The following is a 22,273-nucleotide window of genomic DNA, read 5'->3' on the forward strand; positions in this document are numbered from 1 at the left end:
GATTCCTGGAAAAGCTGGAAAATGTACCAGAATTGTGCAACCCTTCCTGCAAGTCACATACAGAGTATTCGGAAAGTATTCTGATCCCTTCACTTTTCCACATTTTGTTACATTACAGTTTTATACTAAAATAGATATTTTTTTTATTGTCCTCAATCTACACACAAAAAAATCATACGGACAGAAAAGTTATTTTTGTGCAAATTTATTAAAAATAACAAATAAATATCTTATTTACATACAGTACCAGTCAAAAGTTTGGATGCACCTACTCATTCAAGGGTTTTATAGAATTTTTTACTATATTGTACATTGTAGAATATTAGTGAAGACATCACAACTATGAAATAACATGAAATCATGTAGAAACCAAAAAAGTTTTAAACAAATCTAAATATATTTTCTATTTTAGATTCTTCAAAGTAGCCACCCTTTGACTTGATGACAGCTTTGCACACTCTTGTCATTCTCTCAACTAGCTTCACCTGGAATGTTTTTCCAACTGTCTTGAAGGAGTTCCCACATATGCTTTTCCTTCCCTCTGTGGTCCAACTCATCCCAAACCATCTCAATTTGGTAGAGTTCGGGTGATTGTGGAGGCCAGGTCATCTGATGCAGCACTCCATCACCCTCCTTCTTGGTCAAATAGCCCTTACAAGGCCTTGAGGTGTGTTGGGTCATTGTCCTGTTGAAAAACAAATGATAGTCCCACTAAGCGCAAACTAGATGGGATGGCGTATCGCTGGTTAAGAGTGCCTTGAATTCTAAATAAGTCACTGACAGTGTCACCAGCAAAGCACCCCCACACCATCACTCCTCCTCCATGCTTCACGGTGGGAACCACACATGCTGAGATCATCCGTTCACCTACTCTGCTTCTCACAAAGACACAGCGGTTGGAACCAAAAATCTCACATTTAGACTCAACAGACCAAAGGACAGATTTCCACCAGTCTAATGTCCATTACTCGTGTTTCTTAGCCCAAGCAAGTCTCTTCTTCTTATTGGTGTCCTTTAGTAGTGGTTCACTCGCAATAATTCAACCATGAAGGCCTGATTCAAGCAGCCCCATCTGAACAGTTGATGTTGAGATGTGTCTGTTACTTGTGAAGCATTTATTTGGGCTGCAATTTCTGAGGCTGGTAACTCTAATGAACTTATCCTTTGCAGCAGAGGCGGTCCTCATTTGAGCCATTTTCATCATAGTGCTTGATAGGTTTTGCAACTGCACTTGAAGAAATGTAAAAGTTCTTGAAATTTTCCAGATTGACTGACCGCCATGTCTTAAAGTAATGATGGACTGCCCTTTCCATTTCAGTAATGGGTGCAAAAAATGTCACTAAATGATTTGATGAATTTTGAAAAATGTATGTTATTTATCTTTGTTTAGTATAAGATTAATCAATCACTCAATGTACATGCAAAAACACAGATATTAAAAACAATTGATGTTGGATAAAAAGTGAATTTGTTATCATAACTTAAACAAATTGAGTTGATGTAACTTCTCATTTAGTTTTGAGTCAGCACCACATAAACACTATAAGTAATAATTACTTTTCATTGACTAAAAGACATCTAGTAAGTTGAACTGAGTTAAAAATGCCTTATTGTTTACAGTGTTATAATGTTACACTGAGAACTTGTGTTGTGCTGCATTCTATCTTTATAGTTCCTCTTGTCAGGGAAAAAGGTGGGTCTGGGTATTCCCACTTACCTGTAGAGAGAGAACATGTATTCAGGTATAACAGCGGTCTGGGTATTCCCACTTACCTGTAGAGAAAGAACATTTATTCAGGTATAACAGCATTCTGGTGATGCCCTGGTTTTACCTGTAGAGAGAGAACATGTATTCAGGTATAACAGCGTTCTGGTGATGCCCTGGTTTTACCTGTAGAGAGAGAACATGTATTCAGGTATAACAGCGTCCTGGTGATGCCCTGGTTTTACCTGTAGAGAGAGAACATGTATTCAGGTATAACAGCATTCTGGTGATGCCCTGGTTTTACCTGTAGAGAGAGAACATGTATTCAGGTATAACAGCATTCTGGTGATGCCCTGGTTTTACCTGTAGAGAGAGAACATGTATTCAGGTATAACAGCATTCTGGTGATGCCCTGGTTTTACCTGTAGAGAGAGAACATGTATTCAGGTATAGCAGCATTCTGGTGATGCCCTGGTTTTACCTGTAGAGAGAGAACATGTATTCAGGTATAACAGCATTCTGGTGATGCCCTGGTTTTACCTGTAGAGAGAGAACATGTATTCAGGTATAACAGCGTCCTGGTGATGCCCTGGTTTTACCTGTTTAAAGAGAACATGTTTTCAGGTATAACAGCATTCTGGTGATGCCCTGGTTTTACCTGTAGAGAGAGAACATGTATTCAGGTATAACAGCATTCTGGTGATGCCCTGGTTTTACCTGTAGAGAGAGAACATGTATTCAGGTATAACAGCGTCCTGGTGATGCCCTGGTTTTACCTGTAGAGAGAGAACATGTATTCAGGTATAACAGCGTCCTGGTGATGCCCTGGTTTTACCTGTAGAGAGAGAACATGTATTCAGGTATAACAGCATTCTGGTGATGCCCTGGTTTTACCTGTAGAGAGAGAACATGTATTCAGGTATAACAGCGTCCTGGTGATGCCCTGGTTTTACCTGTTTAAAGAGAACATGTTTTCAGGTATAACAGCATTCTGGTGATGCCCTGGTTTTACCTGTAGAGAGAGAACATGTATTCAGGTATAACAGCGTCCTGGTGATGCCCTGGTTTTACCTGTAGAGAGAGAACATGTATTCAGGTATAACAGCGTCCTGGTGATGCCCTGGTTTTACCTGTAGAGAGAGAACATGTATTCAGGTATAACAGCATTCTGGTGATGCCCTGGTTTTACCTGTTTAAAGAGAACATGTATTCAGGTATAACAGCGTCCTGGTGATGCCCTGGTTTTACCTGTAGAGAGAGAACATGTATTCAGGTATAACAGCGTCCTGGTGATGCCCTGGTTTTACCTGTTTAAAGAGAACATGTATTCAGGTATAACAGCGTCCTGGTGATGCCCTGGTTTTACCCGTAGAGAGAGAACATGTATTCAGGTATAACAGCGTTCTGGTGATGCCCTGGTTTTACCCGTAGAGAGAGAACATGTATTCAGGTATAACAGCGTTCTGGTGATGCCCTGGTTTTACCCGTAGAGAGAGAACATGTATTCAGGTATAACAGCGTTCTGGTGATGCCCTGGTTTTACCTGTAGAGAGAGAACATGTTTTCAGGTATAACAGCGTTCTGGTGATGCCCTGGTTTTACCTGTAGAGAGAGAACATGTATTCAGGTATAACAGCGTCCTGGTGATGCCCTGGTTTTACCTGTAGAGAGAGAACATGTTTTCAGGTATAACAGCGTTCTGGTGATGCCCTGGTTTTACCTGTTTAAAGAGAACATGTATTCAGGTATAACAGCATTCTGGTGATGCCCTGGTTTTACCTGTTTAAAGAGAACATGTATTCAGGTATAACAGTGTCCTGGTGATGCCCTGGTTTTACCTGTAGAGAGAGAACATGTATTCAGGTATAACAGCGTCCTGGTGATGCCCTGGTTTTACCTGTTTAAAGAGAACATGTATTCAGGTATAACGGCGTCCTGGTGATGCCCTGGTTTTACCTGTAGAGAGAGAACATGTATTCAGGTATAACAGCGTTCTGGTGATGCCCTGGTTTTATCTGTAGAGAGAGAACATGTATTCAGGTATAACAGCGTTCTGGTGATGCCCTGGTTTTACCTGTAGAGAGAGAACATGTATTCAGGTATAACAGCATTCTGGTGATGCCCTGGTTTTACCTGTTTAAAGAGAACATGTTTTCAGGTATAACAGCATTCTGGTGATGCCCTGGTTTTACCTGTAGAGAGAGAACATGTATTCAGGTATAACAGCGTCCTGGTGATGCCCTGGTTTTACCTGTAGAGAGGGAACATGTATTCAGGTATAACAGCATTCTGGTGATGCCCTGGTTTTACCTGTAGAGAGAGAACATGTATTCAGGTATAACAGCGTCCTGGTGATGCCCTGGTTTTACCTGTAGAGAGAGAACATGTTTTCAGGTATAACAGCGTCCTGGTGATGCCCTGGTTTTACCTGTAGAGAGAGAACATGTATTCAGGTATAACAGCGTCCTGGTGATGCCCTGGTTTTACCTGTAGAGAGAGAACATGTATTCAGGTATAACAGCATTCTGGTGATGCCCTGGTTTTACCTGTAGAGAGAGAACATGTATTCAGGTATAACAGCGTCCTGGTGATGCCCTGGTTTTACCTGTAGAGAGAGAACATGTTTTCAGGTATAACAGCGTCCTGGTGATGCCCTGGTTTTACCTGTAGAGAGAGAACATGTATTCAGGTATAACAGCGTCCTGGTGATGCCCTGGTTATACCTGTAGAGAGAGAACATGTATTCAGGTATAACAGCATTCTGGTGATGCCCTGGTTTTACCTGTTTAAAGAGAACATGTATTCAGGTATAACAGCGTTCTGGTGATGCCCTGGTTTTACCTGCAGCACAAACATGTCTCCTGGAAAAGGAGAGAATAAAAAAAAAGATGAAAGTGAGTCATGCTGGGTTGCAGTCATCAGGGAAAGTACAATGTCCCATTTCGTCTAACTCTTCCCTGTGAATTGAAGTAGAAAGGAGGGTTTGGTGCTTCAGTAGAGCTGGTTTACCAACATACCTGACATTGTCATGGTTCGCTTGGATGTGGCAACACCACTGAAACTGCCCACAGTGGACTATGTCATACAATGGTTCTATTCTCCTTTGAGACACATCACTGCCCCCTGCCTGTAACCATATGAGTGTTACGGCCTGGTTTCCCGGACAGATTAAGCCTAGTTCTGGACTAAGAAGCACCTTCAGTGGAGAATCTCCTTTGATCATGTTTGAAGTCTAGAATAAGGCTTTTTCTGTGACTAGAAACCTTCCCAATATCAGGCAAACTCTTCTCAGGTTATTGAAACGTTGTTTCTCACAACTTAACCAGAGGCATTGGCACCTGTTGACGTACCTGCTACACACACTACCAGAAACAATGACTGAAATTCATCAGTGCATCTCAGGCAAGGTTTCTAGCTGTGTGGGCAACTTGTAACACTTGGAAAGGACCCTGTGAGAAGTAGGCTACTGTTGTACATTGTTACAGTCCTCGTGGAGATTTGTGTCATTAGTGATTTGTCTTATCATTGTAGTTACAACTATTGCAATACAGTAATATCATGGTTCATTGCTAAAGTATTACCATATATACACTACCGTTCAAAAGTTTGGGGTCAGCTTAGAAATGTCCTTATTTTTGAAAGAAAAGCACATTTTCAAGGCTAGAGTTCCTCTGTCCAGTGTCTGTGTTATTTTGCCCATCTTAATTTTTTATTTTTATTGGCCAGTCTGAGATATGGCTTTTTCTTCGCAACTCTGTCTAGAAGGCCAGCATCCCGGAGTCGCCTCTTCACTGTTGACGTTGAGACTGGTGTTTTGCGGGTACTATTTAATGAAGCTGCCAGTTGAGGACTTGTGAGGCATCTGTTTCTCAAACTAGACACTCTAATGTACTCTTTCCTCTTACTTATTCTGGTTAGAGCCAGTTTGCGCTGTTCTGTGAAGGGAGTAGTACACAGCGTTGTACGATATCTTCAGCTTCTTGGCAATTTCTCGCATGGAATAGCCTTCATTTCTCAGATCAAGAATAGACTGACTAGTTTCAGAAGAAAGTGCTTTGTTTCTAGCCATTTTGAGCCTGTAATCGAACCCACAAATGCTGATGCTCCAGATACTCAACTAGTCTAAAGAAGGCCAGTTTTATTGCTTCTTTAATCAGGACAACAGTTTTTAGCTGTGCTAACATAATTGCAAAAGGGTTTTGTAATGATCAATTAGCCTTTTAAAATGATCAACTTCGATTAGCTAACACAATGTGCCATTGGAACACAGGAGTGATGGTTGCTGATAATGGGCCTCTGTACGTCTATGTAGATATTCCATTAAAAAAAACACAGTTTCCAGCTACAATAGTCATTTACAACATTAACAATGTATTTCTGATGAATTTGATGTTCTTTTAATGGACAAAAGAGGCGCTTTTCTTTCAAAAACAAGGAAATTTCTAAGTGACCCCAAACTTTTGAACGGTAGTATATATATATATATATATATATATATATATATATATATATATATATTCCTAAACATATAGAATCCTAAACAGTATCAAACCTAACCTTTTGCACTTCTATTGACAGCAAAAAGTTATTCTGTGTCATTATCAATGCACTGATTATACCAGTTACATACATTAAGGATTTTAGCCTGTGTTGAATTCATTCAATCTGATGAGGCTACCTAGGTTGAAACATTTAGGCTATGTTATAATTTTTTTAGGCACCATTGCATCAGTCAGGTATGTTAGCCTACAAAAAGTTTTCATTTACAGATAAACTGTGAATCAGAGTGGTACACTTGGAATTACTGTTACAACACTATGAATACACAGGCTAGTGAATGAAAATCGTCAAGCATACAGCAATGAATATACTACTGACAGGTCAAGGTGTACATTGGCTAACTCACCTGTTTCGGTCTTTCGGCATCATAAAATGTTCCATGTAATAAACATGTCATAATATATCAAGTAGAGCGTGAAGTAAACTTGAACTATGTAGATATCAATTGATCCTGAAGAGCAGTCACTCATGTCTCACCTGAGAATTGAAAGTAAATGCAGACGTCCTGAAATGAGAACATGCCGTGTTGAGACATGGAAAACTAGGAAAATACACACGCCCAGTTTTATCAGATCAACTTTTCGTGCACTGATCGGAGAGGACAGGACAACTCCTAAACAATTCACCCGAGACAGTGGTTTTTCTGTTGATGGCAAGCCCAAGAAATTATCTTTACCTAGTTCCTTTGCCACTCCAAATGTGCCGAACCCCTTTTAATTCATGCCATTTACACTTTTCTTGAGCTGATAAGCCTTGGGCACGTCTTCAGGAAAAACCGGTAGAGGTTGTCACAGGCAGAGAGGATTTCTTATTATCAGACTCAAGCAAGCAACTTCTGTAATTAAACCAGCCTTTTGAATAGTGTTGACTCAAACTGTGTGAAATTACTTCATAGTAGCCAAAGGTTCTGCTATTTCCCCTAAAAACGTTATGGTTAGCAATTAACATTGTCACAGTGCATTGTTTAACTTTTTTCAACTGCACTGCAATGAACTGAAATGTGTCAATGTTTGTACATTTTTGCCTTAAAGTGATAATGATTCATGGCTTATTTCTTCTGCAGACAGTATTTCAGCCCATGCAGTATTTTATGAAGTGGAAAGTGGAGTTAAATTATGGAGTTAATTATTTGTTCAGTTGTTAATGAGAGATCAGAAGAGGGATACTAAAGGAGGGAAAGATTATGGAGCAGGAGTAACATCTCCCCCTCCCTGATGGAGCAGGAGTAACATCTCCCCCCTCCCTGATGGAGCAGGAGTAACATCTCCCCCTCCCTGATGGAGCAGGAGTAACATCTCCCCCTCCCTGATGGAGCAGGAGTAACATCTCCCCCCTCCTTTATGGAGCAGGAGTAACATCTCCCCCTCCCTGATGGAGCAGGAGTAACATCTCCCCCCTCCTTTATGGAGCAGGAGTAACATCTCCCCCCTCCCTGATGGAGCAAGAGTAACATCTCCCCCTCCCTGATGGAGCAGTAGTAACATCTCCCCCTCCCTGATGGAGCAGGAGTAACATCTCCCCCCTCCCTGATGGAGCAAGAGTAACATCTCCCCCCTCCCTTATGGAGCAGGAGTAACATCTCCCCCTCCCTGATGGAGCAAGAGTAACATCTCCCCCTCCCTGATGGAGCAGGAGTAACATCTCCCCCCTCCCTTATGGAGCAGGAGTAACATCTCCCCCTCCTTGATGGAGCAGGAGTAACATCTCCCCCTCCCTGATGGAGCAGGAGTAACATCTCCCCCTCCCTGATGGAGCAGGAGTAACATCTCCCCCTCCTTTATGGAGCAGGAGTAACATATCCCCCTCTCTGATGGAGCAGGAGTAACATCTCCCCCTCCCTGATGGAGCAGGAGTAACATCTCCCCCCTCCTTTATGGAGCAGGAGTAACATCTCCCCCTCCCTGATGGAGCAGGAGTAACATCTCCCCCTCCCTGATGGAGCAGGAGTAACATCTCCCCCTCCCTGATGGAGCAGGAGTAACATCTCCCCCTCCCTTATGGAGCAGGAGTAACATCTCCCCCTCCCTGATGGAGCAGGAGTAACATCTCACCCTCCCTTATGGAGCAGGAGTAACATCTCCCCCTCCCTGATGGAGCAGGAGTAACATCTCCCCCTCCCTGATGGAGCAGGAGTAACATCTCCCCCCTCCCTGATGGAGCAGGAGTAACATCTCCCCCTCCCTGATGGAGCAGGAGTAACATCTCCCCCTCTCTTATGGAGCAGGAGTAACATCTCCCCCTCCCTGATGGAGCAGGAGTAACATCTCCCCCTCCCTGATGGAGCAGGAGTAACATCTCCCCCTCCCTGATGGAGCAGGAGTAACATATCCCCCTCTCTTATGGAGCAGGAGTAACATCTCCCCCTCCCTGATGGAGCAGGAGTAACATATCCCCCTCCCTGATGGAGCAGGAGTAACATCTCCCCCTCCCTGATGGAGCAGGAGTAACATCTCACCCTCCCTTATGGAGCAGGAGTAACATCTCCCCCTCCCTGATGGAGCAGGAGTAACATCTCCCCCCTCCCTTATGGAGCAGGAGTAACATCTCCCCCTCCCTGATGGAGCAGGAGTAACATCTCACCCTCCCTTATGGAGCAGGAGTAACATCTCCCCCTCCCTGATGGAGCAGGAGTAACATATCCCCCTCCCTTATGGAGCAGGAGTAACATCTCCCCCTCCCTGATGGAGCAGGAGTTACATCTCACCCTCCCTTATGGAGCAGGAGTAACATCTCCCCCTCCCTGATGGAGCAGGAGTAACATATCCCCCTCCCTGATGGAGCAGGAGTAACATCTCCCCCTCCCTTATGGAGCAGGAGTAACATATCCCCCTCCCTGATGGAGCAGGAGTAACATCTCCCCCCTCCCTTATGGAGCAGGAGTAACATCTCACCCTCCCTGATGGAGCAGGAGTAACATCTCCCCCTCCCTGATGGAGCAGGAGTAACATCTCCCCCCTCCTTTATGGAGCAGGAGTAACATCTCCCCCTCCCTGATGGAGCAGGAGTAACATCTCCCCCCTCCTTTATGGAGCAGGAGTAACATCTCCCCCTCCTTTATGGAGCAGGAGTAACATCTCCCCCTCCCTGATGGAGCAGGAGTAACATCTCACCCTCCCTTATGGAGCAGGAGTAACATCTCCCCCTCCCTGATGGAGCAGGAGTAACATCTCCCCCCTCCTTTATGGAGCAGGAGTAACATCTCCCCCTCCCTGATGGAGCAGGAGTAACATCTCCCCCTCCCTGATGGAGCAGGAGTTACATCTCCCCCCTCCTTTATGGAGCAGGAGTAACATCTCACCCTCTCTTATGGAGCAGGAGTAACATCTCCCCCTCTCTTATGGAGCAGGAGTAACATCTCACCCCTCCCTGATGGAGCAGGAGTAACATATCCCCCCTCCCTGATGGAGCAGGAATAACATGTCCTCTCTCCTCCCTTATGGAGCAGGAGTAACATGTCCTCTCTCCTCCCTTATGGAGCAGGATAAGATGTCCTCTCTCCTCCCTTATGGAACAGGATAAGATGTCCTCTCTCCTCCCTTATGGAGCAGGAGTAACATGTCCTCTCTCCTCCCTTATGGAGCAGGATAAGATGTCCTCTCTCCCTTATGGAGCAGGATAAGATGTCCTCTCTCCTCCCTAATGGAGCAGGATAAGATGTCCTCCTACCCTTTTAGAAGCACTAAGAGTTTTCTCAGAATCGGTTGGTTTGAAATGTTGTGGTTGCGGTGCCACACCTTTGGGCTCTGCGTAGAAGTGAGGACTTGAGTAAATACACAGGGTTCTTTACTTTGAGTAATAGCCTATCTTAATTAACATTGTCATTGACTGTATGATTCCCATTCGCAGAAACAATTTGTCAGTCAGTGTAATATCATTTCGGCCATAGTTTGGGAAGTAGTTTGGGAGTGGGGGTGCTGCGATTGTGTTTTTGCGGCTACAGACGCTATATAGATGTTTTTGTGGCTACAGACGCTATATAGATGTTTTGTACGGCTACAGACGCTATATAGATGTTTTGGCGGCTACAGACGCTATATAGATGTTTTTGTGGCTACAGACGCTATATAGATGTTTTTGTGGCTACAGACGCTATATAGATGTGTTTTTGCGCCTACAGACGCTATATAGATGTTTTTGCGCCTACAGACGCTATATAGATGTTTTTGTGGCTACAGACGCTATATAGATGTTTTTGTGGCTACAGATGCTATATAGATGTGTTTTTGCGGCTACAGACGCTATATAGATGTTTTTGCGCCAACAGACGCTATATAGATGTGTTTTTGCGCCTACAGACGCTATATAGATGTTTTTGTGGCTACAGACGCTATATAGATGTTTTTGCGCCTACAGACGCTATATAGATGTGTTTTTGCGCCTACAGACGCTATATAGATGTTTTTGTGGCTACAGACGCTATATAGATGTGTTTTTGTGGCTACAGACGCTATATAGATGTGTTTTTGCGGCTACAGACGCTATATAGATGTTTTTGCGCCTACAGACGCTATATAGATGTGTTTTTGCGGCTACAGACGCTATATAGATGTTTTTGCGGCTACAGACGCTATATAGATGTTTTTGTGGCTACAGACGCTATATAGATGTTTTTGTGGCTACAGACGCTATATAGATGTTTTTGCGCCTACAGACGCTATATAGATGTTTTTGTGGCTACAGACGCTATATAGATGTTTTTGTGGCTACAGATGCTATATAGATGTGTTTTTGCGGCTACAGACGCTATATAGATGTTTTTGCGCCTACAGACGCTATATAGATGTGTTTTTGCGCCTACAGACGCTATATAGATGTTTTTGTGGCTACAGACGCTATATAGATGTTTTTCGGCGGCTACAGACGCTATATAGATGTTTTTGTGGCTACAGACGCTATATAGATGTTTTTCGGCGGCTACAGACGCTATATAGATGTTTTTTGGCGGCTACAGACGCTATATAGATGTTTTGTACGGCTACAGACGCTATATAGATGTTTTGGCGGCTACAGACGCTATATAGATGTTTTTGCGGCTACAGACGCTATATAGATGTTTTTGTGGCTACAGACGCTATATAGATGTGTTTTTGCGCCTACAGACGCTATATAGATGTTTTTGCGCCTACAGACGCTATATAGATGTTTTTGTGGCTACAGACGCTATATAGATGTTTTTGTGGCTACAGATGCTATATAGATGTGTTTTTGCGGCTACAGACGCTATATAGATGTTTTTGCGCCTACAGACGCTATATAGATGTGTTTTTGCGCCTACAGACGCTATATAGATGTTTTTGTGGCTACAGACGCTATATAGATGTTTTTGCGCCTACAGACGCTATATAGATGTGTTTTTGCGCCTACAGACGCTATATAGATGTTTTTGTGGCTACAGACGCTATATAGATGTTTTTGTGGCTACAGACGCTATATAGATGTGTTTTTGCGGCTACAGACGCTATATAGATGTTTTTGCGGCTACAGACGCTATATAGATGTGTTTTTGCGGCTACAGACGCTATATAGATGTTTTTGTGGCTACAGACGCTATATAGATGTTTTTGCGGTTACAGACGCTATATAGATGTTTTTGTGGCTACAGACGCTATATAGATGTTTTTGCGCCTACAGACGCTATATAGATGTTTTTGTGGCTACAGACGCTATATAGATGTTTTTGTGGCTACAGATGCTATATAGATGTGTTTTTGCGGCTACAGACGCTATATAGATGTTTTTGCGCCTACAGACGCTATATAGATGTGTTTTTGCGCCTACAGACGCTATATAGATGTTTTTGTGGCTACAGACGCTATATAGATGTTTTTCGGCGGCTACAGACGCTATATAGATGTTTTTGTGGCTACAGACGCTATATAGATGTTTTTCGGCGGCTACAGACGCTATATAGATGTTTTTTGGCGGCTACAGACAGCTATATTGGTTCGCTGATACAGGACTAGTAAAGGCCCAGTGCACTCCATTTTTTTTTAAATAATTAAATTCAGATTTTTCAGGGGGTGATGCAGCACCCTCAGCACCCGTACTTCCCGCAGCTATGATTCTGGCTACCCTCTCAGTAAAAGTGGTGGATCGGAAACATATTAACCTGTATAGTGATTTAATATGCATCAGCACCCTGTTGAATGCTGGTATGTGGGTAGAGAGAGAGAGAGAGAGAGAGAGAGAGAGAGAGAGAGAGAGAGAGGAAGCAGGCATTCACATCATGTTAATAAAAAATAGGCAGCGGACCGTTTGGCCCAGGGCACTGTGCTCTTTGAGCTGTGTGCTGTGCCTGATGCAGGAATGACATCGGACTGGTTTGAGAGCAGCAGTCCTGAGGCCTGTGCTAAGAATGAGTCACCTCCAATACATGCCAAAGCAGTCCTCAGCATGTGTTCAATCACATCTCTGCTATAGGCCTCAAGCCTACCATGAAGGGACGTTTTGTTTTTCTGCATTACTGGTGTTACTTCCTGTATGCTATGTAGTTAGTTAACTTGTAATTACTTTGGTGAAGAGAATGTATTCATGTAGTCTGTATCTGCAGATAAGGTACATAAAACAAAACATTAAGTTTGAATGAAAAGAGTTGTATAGTTACTGTACATGTAGGTCTACATAATAATACATGGTGTCTGTACAACTTACTATAACCTATTAAGTGTGACCAAATTATGACATTTTAGCAGACACTCTTATCCAGAGCGACTTACAATTGGAGGTAAGTGCTTTGCTCAAGGGCATATCAACAGATTTTTTTGAACTAGTCGGCTTGGGGATTCAAACCAGCGACCTTTCGGTTACTGGCCCAACACTCTTAACCACTAGGCTACCTGCTGCTCCATGTTACTTTCCCAAGAGCGACATTCTGTGAGATTATTTGTGTGTCCTTTCTGGTCCAGTCAGTATCAGTCAGTGTACATATTATCAAACTTCACAGATCTGCCCCCCCCCCCCCCCCCCACCAAACAATGCTGTTTAAATATCCTAAGTATGATTTAACTGATGATCAAATACATTCTAGATCTATGTCAAAGGTCACAAAGTTCAGTCAGTAATAGGAAAGTGAATAGTGTTTGGGGATAATGAGAAAGGGATAATGCTACATTTGGTATTAGGAAGTGATCATGATATTTCAGGGAATAACTGAGGTCAGTATGTGTGGCGCTCTAGTTCACAGATCTGACTGTCACTTGTCTTGTAGATCTGTTTCTTAGATAGTCCACTAGATGGCAATCTTATCCCAGAATGACAATGGATAGTTAAGCAATAAGGCCCGAAGAGGTGTGATATATGGCCAATATACCACGGCTAACGGCTCTCCTTGCACGATGCAACACGGAGTGCCTGGACACAGCCCTTAGCCGTGGTATATTGGCCATATATCACAAACCGCTGAGGAGCCTTACTGCTATTATAAACTGGTTACCAACGTAATTAGGGCAGTAAAACTAAACGTTTTGTCATACCTGTAACGATTGTCGTCGGGAGAAGGAGAGGAGGACCAAAGTGCAGCGTGGTACGTATCCATAATACTTTTAATAAAGATGAACACGCGAACAAAAACGACCAACGAGCAGTTCTGAAAGGTGCCACAAACACTAAACAGAAAATAACCACCCACAAACACAGGTGGGAACAGGCTACCTAAGTATGGTTCTCAATCAGAGACAACGATAGACAGCTGCCTCTGATTGGGAACCATACCAGGCCAAACACATAGAAATACAAAACAAGAACAACATAGAACACCAGACATAGAATGCCCACCCAAACTCACGCCCTGACCAACCAAAATAGAGACATAAAAAGGATCTCTACGGTCAGGGCGTGACAATACCCGTGGTATACGGTCTGATATACCACGGCTGTCAACCAATCAGAATTCAGGGCTCAAACCACCCAGTTTATAATACCAGATATACTCTACACTACACACAGTGCTGCTCTACAGGTATGTACATAGAACAATTAGCTGGCTTCCATTTCAGATCTGGAAATTAAGTCATCATTGTTTTGATTGCCGTAATTTAGAATGACCTGCAAAAGAATTGACCTGCAAACATGTTTTACTTAATGTGTCTGTTTTACCGAGTATGACCTTCCCCGACATACAGGGAGTAGCCTTGCATTGATTGATTGCAGGGTTACCTCCTCAAACCTGTGACAGTATACAAATGACAAGATAAGAAATTAGAGGCCTGTTTTAGTTGTTGTGGTTAACCTATTGCATTTTTGAGGATACTGTACATTCTATCCAGTGACTATACAGCAGGCCTGGGTTCAAATACTATTTTAAATATTTTATATACTTTCAACATTTGATGTAGCCTACCTTGAGTGCCAGATAGGCATGATCTGCACTTTTGGGACTATTATATTGCTCAATCAATCACAGATAAAGTATTTGAAATGATTTCTAATAGGATTTGAACCCATTAGTGTTGAGCGATTAAACCAAAATGTTAGTTTAAATTATTATTTTTTTAACAACTAGACCTAATTGACCAACATTTTTCAATTATTTGAATCCATTGCGCGCCTACCTGTCCGGTCTGAGACAGTGAGACGAGACAGTTGCTTCGTGAGGTATCTCTACCTGAAAATACATGATCTAAGATTGATAGTTGGTATTCAGCAGTCATAAAAGTATGCTTTATTTACTTTGAAGAACTACTGAAATAGTGATGTTGTCAGACGGCATCTCTAATTTACTTTCATTGTGACCAACCTGTGATAATGTGCAGCGCAATGTCTGTAACACACACAAATACAGGTCCTATGTGCGATCTAATCAGGATTGTTTGTTAATTAGCCTACTAACCTCATTTCCAGGAATCGGAACTGGGTGGACCAGCATAGTGCCCCTCCTCCAACTTCTTGCTTTTGTGTGATTCCTACGAGCTTTAGCTACTGCTCATCACCTTGAATGTAAATGGTGTCTCTATGTCAGAGTGGAACGGTATTATGATTATGAATACAACTGCTCAAGGGACAATAGTTCTGCTCTAATTATCCATTGTCATATTCTGAACATGACGCGGACCCCCGGACACATGATGAGGATGCTGGCCTATATTACAGTGAAAATCAGCATGGACTTGGGCCAAACAATGGAGAATCTAATTCCCCCATGCTATGGAGGCCACTGTGTTCTTGGGGACCTTCAATGCTGCAGAAATGTTTTGGTACTCTTCCCCAGATATGTGCCTCGACACAATTCCTTCGACCTCATGACTTGGTTTTTACTCCAACATGCACTGTGTCATGACGTTGGGTTGGGGGTAGGTTTACGACAGTCATAAATACCTCTTTCCCCCTTTTTCTCTCTCCCCACTATAACTGATGTGACATAAGGAAACCCATGGGTTAACATAGAGATTCTGGGTAACATCAGAAGTTGGGGGAAATTAACTATATTCTGGTAATCCAACCAACTGTACATATGCGGTGGTACTTAAGGTATATTATGTCAGTTCGGTTGCCCTCTGACACATTCTCATCAATGATAGAATGACATAAACTCTACTGTAGAAAGTCTAAACGTCAGAGGTATCGGATTCACATGGAATTGTTGTTTAATTCAAATGTTTGAATATGAGATTATTTGTGAAGAGATTAAATGTAAATTTAGCTTCCAAATGAGAGATCTGTGCTTTCATAAGTTTTCCTCAGCTCAACCAGTGGCCCGCCCCTGTGAAGAGGCATGGGTTAGAAACTTTTCAGACACACCCCTCTACCTCCACTATATAAAGCCAGTGACAAAAATGTAACTTCCTGTTCCGGGTACATTTTGGATGACGATCCGATGTCAAGATGGTTCAGACAATAACTACAGAACTAGGCCAACATCAGCATGGACTTTGATTGTGAATGGTATGAACTTTGAACTCGTGTTCACTACAGAAGTGATATCTCCTAGCCGTTGAGTTGGCAACAGCTGCTACAAACGCAGGTTAGGAAGGACAGTCCGAGTATCCCGTCTACTACCCACAACGTTACTACAACGTCTCCCGTGACTCCAGAGACATTCTCCAAAGGACAGAGGACTCGGGTTGTCGATACGGCCTTCCATCTACCACCAACCTACTGAAGCGCAGCTCAGAGTAAATATGTATTGCATTTTCCTTGTCAAATGGGCGGTAATTTAGAATGCATAAGATACTATATTTACGAGAGCACAGCTTTTGCCCTGTTCCGAATCTCCCGCTCTTTCACTAAAATCCCGCCCCTTCCCTTTGTGTAACAAGCTGTCATATCTATTCCGCCCGCTAGGGACGTTTTCTGTATGACGTAATTTGTGATCAAGTTATGATTTAATTGTGTATGTGTGTTTCTGTGTGATTAGTTAGGTATTTAGTAAATAAATAATTAAACCCAATTTTGTATTGCTGATTCAACTTGTTAGCCAGGATTCTTGCAGATAATCAAGGACTTACAATCATAATCAAGGACTTACAACTTTCAGATGAGACTGAATAAAATGACGATTAATGTGACTGTTATTTAGTAAAATATTACTAAATCTTTAAGAGTTTATTCGAAAGATAACAGCTCTATAAATATTCTTTCGTGGTGTCCCTCTCTAGTTAATTAATATTTACGTGATTAGTTCAATCAGGTAATATTAATTACGGATAAATTATTTTATAGAATAGCATGTCATAGCAATCAATCTGGCATAGTCAAAGACACGACAACTGTCAACTGTGGGATCTTATATAGACAGTTGTGTGCCTTTCCAAATCATGTCCAATCAATTGAATTTACCACAGGTGTACTCCAATCAAGTTGTAGAAACATCTCAAGAATGATCAATGGATGCACCTAAGGTCAATTTCAAGTCTCATAGCAAAGGGTCTGAATACTTATGTAAATAAGATATTTCCTGAGTTTTTTTTATATCTCCTAGATTTAGGACTGACAACCCTTGTTTATTATGCTTTTTTTTTTACTGTACTTTTTGCAATTTATAAATGTGTTACTCAATGTGGTTATATGGGCTTTAGTAGTAAAGGCCCAAATAATTTTTTTTTCAAATGTTTATATTTTTTGGGATACCTAATGAGGTCCTAAAATTCTAAATCAAATAGCTAAATGATCCATAGTATGACCATCTTAAAACAATTCAATATGTCAGCTTAGCACCACCTCGCCTCCCCCAACGGCTTATAAATAATACATAGTACAGTGCAAATTACAGTACAAGATACATAAAATGGCTTTGTCTCTTGACAGTCCCCTTTGTGCAGTAAGGTATTCTTTTATACATGTTTTAATGTGGTTTTATTTCTAGCTTGAGTTACCTGCACTGGCAGAGTTCCATGTAGTCACAGTCCCCAGGTCATGTTCTGGACCTGGGGACTGTGAAGAGACCTCTGGTTGCATGTCTTGTGTTGTACCGACGAGTGTCCGAACTGTGTGCCAACTTCTTGAACAGGTAGTTCGATACCTTCAACACATCAGTACCTCGCACAAAGACCAATAGTGATGCAGTCAATCTCTCCTCAACTTTGAGCCAGGAGAGATTGACATGCATGTTACTGACATTTGCCCTCCGTGTACATCTAAGTGCAATACGTGCTGCTTTGTTCTGGACCACGAACTGCAATTTACCTATGTTCATCTTTGCCGCACTTGACCACACAGCTGGGCAGTAGTCCAAGAACGACAAAACTAGGGCCTGTAGAATCTGTCTGGTCGACTCAGATGTTAAGAAGGCAGAGCAACGCCCTGTCACAGACAGATCTCTTCCCATTTTAACTACCATTGGGCGTATATGTTTTGACCATGGCAGCTTGCTATCTAGGATTACACTCAGCAGTTTAGTCTCCTTAACTTGCTCAATTGCCACATTCTTCAATAATAGATCTAAATGAGGTTTAGCGTTGAGCGACTGATATGTCCCAAAAACGATGCTTTTAGTTTTTGAGATATTTGTACCAGTCTATTGCTAGTTACCCATTCTATAACTGACTGGAGCTCTATGTTAAGCCTATTGCTAGTTACCCATTCTATAACTGACTGGAGCTCTATGTTAAGCCTATTGCTAGTTACCCATTCTATAACTGACTGGAGCTCTATGTTAAGCCTATTGCTAGTTACCCATTCTAGAACTGACTGGAGCTCTATGTTAAGCCTATTGCTAGTTACCCATTCTATAACTGACTGGAGCTCTATGTTAAGCTAGTTACCCATTCTATAACTGACTGGAGCTCTATGTTAAGCCTATTGCTAGTTACCCATTCTATAACTGACTGGAGCTCTATGTTACGCTAGTTACCCATTCTATAACTGACTGGAGCTCTATGTTGAGCCTATTGCTAGTTACCCATTCTATAACTGACTGGAGCTCTATGTTGAGCCTATTGCTAGTTACCCATTCTATAACTGACTGGAGCTCTATGTTGAGCCTATTGCTAGTTACCCATTCTAGAACTGACTGGAGCTCTATGTTAAGCCTATTGCTAGTTACCCATTCTAGAACTGACTGGAGCTCTATGTTAAGCCTATTGCTAGTTACCCATTCTATAACTGACTGGAGCTCTATGTTGAGCCTATTGCTAGTTACCCATTATATAACTGACTGGAGCTCTATGTTGAGCCTATTGCTAGTTACCCATTCTATAACTGACTGGAGCTCTATGTTAAGCCTATTGCTAGTTACCCATTCTAGAACTGACTGGAGCTCTATGTTAAGCCTATTGCTAGTTACCCATTCTATAACTGACTGGAGCTCTATGTTGAGCCTATTGCTAGTTACCCATTCTATAACTGACTGGAGCTCTATGTTGAGCCTATTGCTAGTTACCCATTCTATAACTGACTGGAGCTCTATGTTGAGCCTATTGCTAGTTACCCATTCTATAACTGACTGGAGCTCTATGTTAAGCCTATTGCTAGTTACCCATTCTAGAACTGACTGGAGCTCTATGTTAAGCCTATTGCTAGTTACCCATTCTATAACTGACTGGAGCTCTATGTTGAGCATATTGCTAGTTACCCATTCTATAACTGACTGGAGCTCTATGTTAAGCCTATTGCTAGTTACCCATTCTATAACTGACTGGAGCTCTATGTTGAGCCTATTGCTAGTTACCCATTCTATAACTGACTGGAGCTCTATGTTGAGCCTATTGCTAGTTACCCATTCTATAACTGACTGGAGCTCTATGTTGAGCCTATTGCTAGTTACCCATTCTATAACTGACTGGAGCTCTATGTTAAGGGTGTCAGTTATTTATTTTACTGTTGCAGCCAACATGTATACTATTGAGTCATCAATGTACATAGACACACAGGCATCATTCAAAGTCAGTGGATGTCATTTGTAAAAATAAAACCAATAATGGCTCAACTGAATTTCCATTAGAAAGGCTTCCATTAACAAAAACCCTCTGTGTTCTATTAGATAGTTAACTCTCAATCCATAATAAGGCAGAGGATGCAAATCCATAACACGTACATTTTTTTAGCAGTAGGTTATGATAAATTACAATCAAAACTGCACTCAAATCTAACAAAATAGCTCCCACAATCTTCTTTCTATCAATTTTTTTCAGCCAATCATTAGTAATTTGTGTCAGTGTCGAGCGTGTTGAGTGCCCTTCCCTATAAGCCTGCTGAAAGTCTGTTGTTCATTTGTTTTCTGTAAAATAACTTTGTATTTGAGCAAACACTATTTTTTTGGTCGTCATGTTGAACCATTAAAGGGTGATCTGCTAATCTTGGGTAGCGGAATGACCTTTGCCCCCCTCCATGTCTGAGGGCACACACTGTCTTCTAGTCTTTTTTCATATCTTCCACACCCACTTTGCTGAACTTGTCTTTCCTTATTTGGTTCATTATGCATGAATATGAAGGCTCAGCATTTGTTTGTTTGCATGTCTTTTTACAATTGTTCTTTGTATCATTTATCTTTGTTCCACAGTATAGTTCCTTCTTATTTTTGTTTAGTTTAGTTACGTGATTTCTAAATTTACTCTATGTTTGCCAGTCTCTTTGCCTCAACTCTCTCATCCATGCAGTCTTTCAATTCATCGTCTATCCATGGGGATTTGGCAGTTCCAACAGTCAGTTTCAAGTGACTCCCAAGTGGCGCAGCGGTCTAAGACACTGCATCTCAGTGCTAGAGGTGTCACTACAGACCCTGGTTCAATTCCAGGCACAATTGGCTCAGCGTCGTCCGTGGTAGGCTGTCATTGTAAATAAGAATTTGTTCTTAACTGACTTGTCCAGTTAAATAAAATATCAGCAACAGAAGAAACAGTTTCATAAATGCTTCAAGTGTGGTTTCAGGTTGTTCCCTAGAACAACAAATATTTTTCACTTCTTCTTCACTTCTTTTTCACACTTTCACATAGGAATCATTGCAAAACCTCTTGTATTATCGTTTATACACAACTTTAGGTCCGGTCTTTGGAATTAGTTTTTTTTCTAAATATGTCTATTATATTATGATCACTACATCTGGTGGGTGTACACTGCTTTAGTGAAGAGTGAAGAGGCGATTCCGGGATGCTGGCCTTCTAGGCAGAGTTGCAAAGAAAAAGTCATATCTCAGACTGGCCAATAAAAATAAAAGATTAGGATGGGCTAAAGAACACAGACACTGGACAGAGGAACTCTGCCTAGAAGGCCAGCATCCCAGAGTCGCCTCTTAACTGTTGATGTTGAGACTGGTGTTTTGCAGGTACTAATTAATGAAGGTGCCAGTTGAGGACTTGTGACGTGTCTGTTTCTCATACTAGACACTCTAATGTACTTGTCCTCTTGCTCAGTTGTGCACCCGGGCCTCCCACTCCTCTTTCTATTCTGGTTAGAGACAGTTTGCGCTGTTCTGTGAAGGGAGTAGTACACAGTGTTGTACGAGATCTTCAGTTTCTTGGCAATTTCTCGCATGGAATAGCCTTCATTTCTCAGAACAAGAATAGGCTGACGAGTTTCAGAAGAAAGTTCTTTGTTTCTGGCCATTTTGAGCCTGTAGTCGAACCCACAAATGCTGATGCTCCAGATACTCAACTTGTCTAAAAACGGTACTTTGTTGAAGCACCTTTGGCAGCGATTACAGCCTCGAGTCTTCTTGGGTATGATGCTACAAGCTTGGCACACCTGTAATTGAGGAGTTTCTCCCATTCTTCTCTGCAGATCCTCTTAAGCTATGTCAGGTTGGATGGGGAGCGTTGCGGCACAGCTATTTTCAGGTCTCTCCAGAGATGTTGGATCAGGTTCAAGTCCGGACTCTGGTTGGGCCACTCAAGGACATTCAGAGACTTTTCCCTAAGCCACTCCTACGTTGTCTTGGCCGTGTGCTTAGGGTCGTTGTCCTGTTGGAAAGTAAACTTTTGCTCCAGTCTGAGGTCCTGAGCGCTCTGGAGCAGGTTTCCATCAAAGATCTCTCTGTATTTTGCTTCGTTCACCTTTCCCTTGATCCTGACTAGTCTCCCAGTCCCTGGCACTGAAAAACATCCCCCCAGCATAATTCTGCCACCACCATTCTTCACCATAGGGATGGTGCCAGGTTTCCTCCAGACGTGACGCTTGGCATTCAGGCCAAAGAGGCCAATTTTGGTTTCATCAGAACAGAGAATCGTGTTTCTCATGGTCTGAGAGTCTTTAGGCGCTTTTTGGCAAACTCCATGCGGGCTGTCAGGTGCCTTTTACTGAGGAGTGACTTTCGTCTCGTCACTCTGCCATAAAGTCCTGATTGGTGGAGTGCTGCAGAGATGGTTGTCCTGCTGGAAAGTTCTCCCATCTCCACAGAGGAACTCTGTCAGAGTGACCATCGGGTTCTTGGTCACCTCCCTGACCAAGGCCATTTTCCTCCGATTGCTCAGTTTGGCCGGACGGCCAGCTCTAGGAAGAGTTTCGGTGGTTCCAAACTTCTTCCATTTTAAGAATGATGGAGGGCACTGTGTTCTTTGGGACCTTCAATGCTGCAGACATGTTTTGGTACCCTTCCCCAGATCTGTGCCTTGACACAATCCTGTCTAGGAGCTCCATGGA

The 22,273-nt window shown here is 42.3% G+C and overlaps 1 long non-coding RNA gene across 1 annotated transcript; it reads right to left on the reverse strand.

Annotated features, from left to right (window-relative positions):
* Positions 1–189: 189 nt before the first annotated feature.
* On the reverse strand, positions 190–1,850 carry LOC139539255 (uncharacterized). Its single transcript, XR_011667897.1, has 2 exons — positions 1,774–1,850; positions 190–685 (listed from the first exon to the last, which is right to left on the reverse strand). It is a non-coding gene; the product is annotated as an uncharacterized lncRNA (long non-coding RNA).
* Positions 1,851–22,273: the final 20,423 nt, after the last annotated feature.

This window comes from Salvelinus alpinus, chromosome 15, assembly GCF_045679555.1.
Source record: "Salvelinus alpinus chromosome 15, SLU_Salpinus.1, whole genome shotgun sequence".
Classification (NCBI taxonomy): domain Eukaryota; kingdom Metazoa; phylum Chordata; class Actinopteri; order Salmoniformes; family Salmonidae; genus Salvelinus; species Salvelinus alpinus.